Source organism: Clupea harengus, chromosome 18 (genome assembly GCF_900700415.2).
Source record: "Clupea harengus chromosome 18, Ch_v2.0.2, whole genome shotgun sequence".
Taxonomy (NCBI): domain Eukaryota; kingdom Metazoa; phylum Chordata; class Actinopteri; order Clupeiformes; family Clupeidae; genus Clupea; species Clupea harengus.
In genome coordinates, this window is record NC_045169.1 from 23,867,536 (window position 1) to 23,874,623 (window position 7,088).

Below are 7,088 nucleotides of genomic sequence, written 5' to 3' on the forward strand. Positions count from 1 at the left end.
GTGTGTAACTGTGATTTTTATCTGTCAACAGAATCAACTCATTTTTAAATAAAATCCCTCCAGCACCACATACTCGTCCCCAACACCCCACCATTCCCTTACCTCTCCACACTTAACACTAACCCTCCACCACACACTCATCCCCAACACACACTACTCACTAAAAACTGGAAACTAATCATGAGAAAATGCTTTAGAATTGCATTATTGTTTACTAAATCATTAACTCTGATTAAGCTTGACTTCTCTGGCTATTTCTGTTTCCAAGTTAATAATAATTTTATTGCGGGGCAAAAAAAAAGCAAAAAAAAGAATTGGCTTCTTTTTCATACACAAAGGGTAAACCTATCCATATACAAATGAAACATACCTTTCAAATAAGAATCCATGTTCCATATTTCTATTGAAATACAGTGCTTGTGCACTGACATATTATCTTGCAAATCCAGAGTAACATTGGTGTGCTCCACTCTCAGTAAGTCCAACTGTTCTTTAACACATGTTGGAAAGTAAAGAACCTGTGGCAGATATTCTATATGTAACAGGGTTTAATATGTTTCCCTGAATTTCCTCCCCTTCATGGGTTAATTTTCCAGCACGGTCAAGGTGCAGATTATTGGTTCCCGAGTTTATCTGGATACAATGTTTTGAAGTGGGTGTGATTAAGACGTTATCTCTGTGTTGTGTTCTTCCTTTCCTCTGTCTCTTTCCTGGGATGTATGAGACTGAGGTAGGTATACGTCCTACAAACACATGCTAACAAGTGAACTAGCCTACATGTGACAATGTGATAGAGCTTGTTTTGTACATATTATTTTAAGTGGCTTGCCTGATTTGTGTTGACAGGAGCTGAGCGACTGGCTAGCTTCTGTCTGATTGATTTTATTTTCTTCATTTTCATGTATCAGGTGGGTCACGTTTTATACTTGTGTATTTTATGCACATGTTTGTGCGCGAGCTCTTTCCTGGGATGTATGAGACAGAGGCTAGCTTCTGTCTGATTTATTTTATTTTCTTCATTTTTATGTATCAAAGCAATAAACGTGCAAATACCAGGTCGTGGCTGTGTCATCTTTAAACTACACAACGCAGAGTGAAACAGCGAGGGAAAGATTACCTCGGTTACATATAGTTCAGGACAAACATCCTAAATATGCAAACATGTTACTTGGACAACACTGTCATGCAAACAGTACAATGTTCATAGTGGATTACTTGGTAAAATAGACTATTAAAATAATGTGTTAGAGTTACATGAAAAAGGGGTGTAATGGGTAATGTAGTCTTTGCCACGTAGGACTGGATTTTCAAACAGTAAATTAACCACATTGTTGAGTTACTGTGGTCATTACTCAGACAGAGAAAGTATTCCAAATGAGAGTCTCTTTGTCTTTTAATTAGGCTATTTACTCACAAATTCTCATTCATATAAACAGTTTCACTCATTCATTGTCAGATTGACTTATTCTATGATGGTGTATCGCTGTCTTTCATCCTCTCACACCATGACTCACTCACTCACTCATGCATGCATGCTAACTCACCTGCATTCTCCACCCTCATGAAAGCTGTAAAGACAATAAGGGTGCTATTATTTTGTTACATTTATAACAGTAATCATTATTGTCAGAAATGTTGTTATCGTGATCTACGTCTATATAATGAATTACGTTTTGATTATTCAATCTATTAATTTAAATATTTCAGAACAAGACGAATACATGTTGTTATCCTATAATTTTCAGAATTACAAATCACAGAAATACTAACATGGTATATGATGGTAATGGTTGTATATTGTTGACACATTTTGGAGAATTTCTAGCCTAGAATGGACTATGAAATACAAACTTTCTTGCTGGCTAGCACACTAGTGAACATGGTGTGCTCTCACTTTTTAAAAACACAATCACAAAGCACTTGAAAAGCCACAAGAAAAGCTCCAAGGATGACACAGAGGACAGCCAGAATGGTTAACTTCAGTTCCTGGAGACCCAGCTCATCCACGGTTAACTGGCGACATTTTGCTTCCTTAGAACTCTGAGCTGGGGAAGAATAAAGACCTATTAAATTAGTCTGCAGTTACCACAGTGGTGCCTAACATATGTATTACAAAATTGTTAAGATCATCTATGTAAGTTACACTTGATTTACTTTACTCTATAATCATATAATCAAAGATGGAAATACAAGCATTAGAGAGGATTAGAGATTCAATTTGCACTTGAGGTGTATTTCCAAGGTGTGCTGGTAAAACTAGTAGAATAGTTCCCCTTCATCCTCAGGGATGGACTATGAACTATTTTAGAATTGATATCTATTCAAAGTGGTATTAAAGCAGCACTAAGGAGTTTTGGTGAGATAACCGCCTACCATGTATGAAAAAACCTAGGAAACAACACTATCAGCACAGCTGGCATTGATAGAAATGTGCCAGCATCAGGGACCTGCGGTCATACCTGCGGGCAGAGCCTCACCTGTCATCTTGAAAAGAAAAAAAAATTATAAAATAAAATAAATATTCATATTTCTCTACTAATCTGTGGTATAGGTGTAATTTCTGCATGATTCCAATCATTTCGAGCATTTTTATAATCAAAATCGCTGAATTTGCTGAATTTGCGCATGTCCTATTCAAATAGATGGGAGAAAACAAGGGACGTGCGGTCAGGTGAGGCACCATGTATTGTCTATGGGAGATAGTGAGGCAGTGCCTCACCTAGGATTGCGCAATCGCTCCAAACTGGGTTTTGCGCATGCGTGCGCATGCGTAGAACCTTTGAACTGAGCTCAAAACGCATTGAAAAATCATGTAGGTGAGGCACACAGGACCTCTGCCTCAATGAAGGGGGCGTGCGAGAACGCACCTGTCGGGGTTATGCTGGGGAACGTTGCTCTTCTTCTACACTTCTACTTGACGGCGAAAATGGAAGATTTTATTGCTAAGCTGAAGCAGTTCTCAAAACTGGACTTTCAGTCCAAACGTGAAATGATCAATGATGGGAGACCAATGCCAGAGCTCAAAGGTTTGCTTCAAATGACGGGATAGAAGATAATTCGCTCTTTCCCTGTCATCTCTTCTCAACGTGTGACAATGTCTGGACTGTAAATGAGACCGTAGAAGTTTGCCTGTCAACGGTAGGTCCACTATGCAAAATGACCATCACAATTTGTAAACTTTTAGATGGGTAGATGCAGTGAATGTCGACAACTTCGACATGTAACGTGTATTTTCTATGATTAGTATGTATTGTGTTGGTTGTAAAGCAGTTTTGTCAATGGGCAGAAAGGTATTTTTCACTTGACTACGAGGTTCATTACATATACACACTGGGATTAGCTATAGTTCGCTGGGAACTTCCCATTCCTCACGTTCCGTTAGCTAGCGTTGGCTAGTGTTAGCTAGCTAACCGTGCTGCCATACTGAACCTGATGTATTTTATCATTTTATTTTACTTGTGCAGATGCTGCGTATGCCAACTGTTGTTTGTGTGTGATACAGGTATGTTGCTCCAATAGCGAAATATGTGTGTTATATGTGTGTAATATAATATGTGCATGGTTGTTCGAATTGTTTGTGCACTGGTTTACTTTTATTTGATTAATGTGTTGTATAAAATGAGACAGAAGCAATGCTGCCAATGCCAACTGTTGTTTGTGTATGATACAGGAATTAAAGAACAAAGCAATCGCAGTGTTCGTCAGTCCCCTCTTTGACCACCGTCACAACCGTCTCCGGTTGTGAGTTTAGTCGTATGACTATGTAAAAGTTTGGTTAACAAGTCAGTTGAGTTTTGAGCCGTATAACTTATTACAATAAAAAAAAACCGATTGTTTAAAAGTCCTGGTATTAGACAATAACTTGTATGTATACATGTCTATGTTTTAAACAACTAGAGACCGGAATGACGTAATCACTTCCGGTTTCTGTGCCTCACCAGCGACGAACCTCACCGCACGTCACTAGCCAGCATGCATATTCACAGGGTGGTCTACATAGCGGGAACTGCATAGCGCATAGCCTGGGCAGCTAGCCAGAACCATAGGTGTGTTTATCTGTCCTTCACATGACCATATTATATACCTGAAGATGATACTAAAGGTAGTTGTGTATAAAAGTGTTAGATTTTTGCATAGTGTTGTTTTACAGACTTAATGTTATTAAACATCGAGCTGGCATCTCTGCCTGAACCCTTGAAACCTGGCACTGGTGAAAAACAACACATCAACTCTAAAACTATGTGGAATTAACCATTCCCTTTTGCCTGATCTTCACCGGACATCTTTAATGACATGTTTGTACCTGTAGAGGGCAGCAGAGACAGGGGGTGATTCAGAGTTGACAACCGTACGAGAAGGAGAAGAATAAAACAGTAAGAATAAATAAAAAATAGGAAATAAATAATAAATAAAAAACTTTTTCCAAAGTACACATTGTAGGATTTCACCTTCAAAATATTTCTGTGCCTTCATTCAACCGTCCTGAAATTTTGCCACGTGAATGTAGGAACCACAGACTTTCGAAGATGCCAATTTGATCAAGGCTAGCCCAAGGCACCACCACCTGGTGGTCCTTCAAAACAGAGCCATGTTCATTCGTGTACAAATATAGGGGGCATTTTTTAGGCAAGAATTAAATTGTAGGCCATATTTACAAAGCCATAGCTTAGTGTGGCCTCAGTCAAAATAGCTGTGATTTTGTCTGAACATACTATTATCTGTGCTATGATCATCTAGGTGGATTTTTGCTTCATTAATCCTTAAATGTCGATTATCTAGTGCATACTTGCCCCTCAAAAATTGCAACACCAGTGAACAGAAAAACAGCACTAATGTATGAACAACTTGATAAATCACATAAGGCTGACTTTTATAACAATATTATAGTTATCTGCTTGAACCTCAACAACACTTCACTGTTCTGGGGGCTTTTTTACCTTTATTGATATCAGACAGTATAGAGCACATGTGTCAAACTCAAGAGATCCGACCCGCCGGCTCTTCTGAATGTTGCAAAACGTTCCATTGATTTGAATGGGCCACGGTGTAATTTAATTTGGCCCGAGAGATAATATCTACTGTCTATCACAGTTGGCCTGCTACGGCCGCCGCTACGTCGCACGCAGCACTAATACTGCAAGTCCCACAATGCACTGTCACCGCGTTGGTAGCCTACGTCAATTTAGGCCCGGACATGAAACAGAAGCTCCAGAAGGTAGAGGAGTTAAAAAGAAGGGAGGTGTCATAGCAAGCTGTTCGTAAAAGCCAAATCACAAAGTGAGGCTGCTGTGAAGGCAAGCTTTATTGTAGTAGCGGAGATCGCTAAAGCAGCCTGACCCTTTACCGAGGGAGAATTTGTCAAGAACTGCATGATACAAGTTTGCGACATCGTGTGTGTCGCTAGCGGATGGTAGTCGCGCATGCGCACTACCCGATCATGCGCCACTTTGCGACACTGTAGACAGCGGAATACAATCGCTGGCTAAACCTGATGGAAGTTTGCGACAGACGGTATACTTTAAGAAGTTTGGTCATTGTATACAGCTGTAAGTTCTTAACGTTTGTATAATAAAGAAGTTAAAGATATACTGGATATCCTCTTTTGTTCTCCCTGTCAATTTATATTGGCTAGCACATCAATGCTTTATTTGTTTTACCTACTGCTATATTTTCTCACTTCTTCATAATACAAACTATTTGCCTTTTACCCTTACTCCGTCAACACACTTTTATTAATTCAATATTACATTAAATATACCCACATTATACGTTAAGACAACCCCATATGTTGACGTTGAGCCTTCTGCCGTAAACCGTTTGTGTCTGAGCATGCACGATTTGCGGGACTACAATCCGGTAGAGGACTACCATCCGGTAGCGACAGTGTGCCCTGATAAAAGGCAAGCATTTTTAAATGTGAGCCTGAGCAGAAACACCGTTGCTGATTGTGTATGTGACCTTGCCACCGATCTACAACAACAGCTGATGGGAAAGGGAAAAGATGTCATCGCAGACTCCTTTGCTGTGGATGAGAGCAGCGACACATCTGATACTGCCAACTTGTTTATTTTTTATTTTGGCCCTCTGTATAACACCCCTCTATAACACCCCTGGTCTATAGTAGGTTGACCATTAAATATATCTCAAAGAGATGTCAAACTCTGAGCATGTACATACAAACCCCAGACTGAACATCAGTGCAAGAGAGATTGGACGTAGAATAAGAAGACTATTGAGGTCAGACTCAATCCCAGGTTCCCATGGTAACTTAGTACATATACCACATGGCACATGGTGTGTGGCACATGGTGTGCTTGTGCCACAGCTCCCACACACTCTAAACACCAGTCGATTCAGCCTGCGTACATTTCCATGTTACTATCTCCACAGTTTCACTGTGACACATACAGTTACTGTGCTCACAGCCCCTACTACAAACGCAAAGTTTCGGGAAGATTGAAAGAAGGCACAGAGATATTTGAAAAAAAAATCCTGAATTTCCATTTTATTTTAAATTACTTTCGAATCAAATAACACTTGACGCAGTTGTCAAAAAGCTATTAATGTCAAAGGGAAGTAGAAGAAGTAGTTTGCCGCTCAAGTAAAGTAACAACTAATAACTATAACAATTGAATGAATAAACAATGAACTAAACAGAGACACAAACAAACACATGTATAAGATTGTGAGGTTGGTTCAGTATATCTTACAAACAATATGATGTGCAACATATACAAATCTATGTTGACAACATCCTACACAATCATTCAAAACATTGAATGTACATAAAGTTAAAGCTCTCTCAGTTTTCAGTTACCTGTGGTAGAGTCCTCTTTTGGCATTACATCTGAGCAGATTTTGTCTTCTGACATCCTTGTGACCTCTTAGTTTCAGTCAAGTATTGATTGTGAGCTATAAGACAGAAGTCTGTCTCCTGTCAGTCTCTTTAACTAAGGAAGTTCAGCTGTCAAACGGTTATTTGCACTTGTGTGAGAGTTCCCCTACAAGTCGTCTTTCATACCCTCACAGGAAGTAAGCACTATTCTTGCCAGTTCCTCAAATTGGACCGGGGTTTTGCACTGTATATA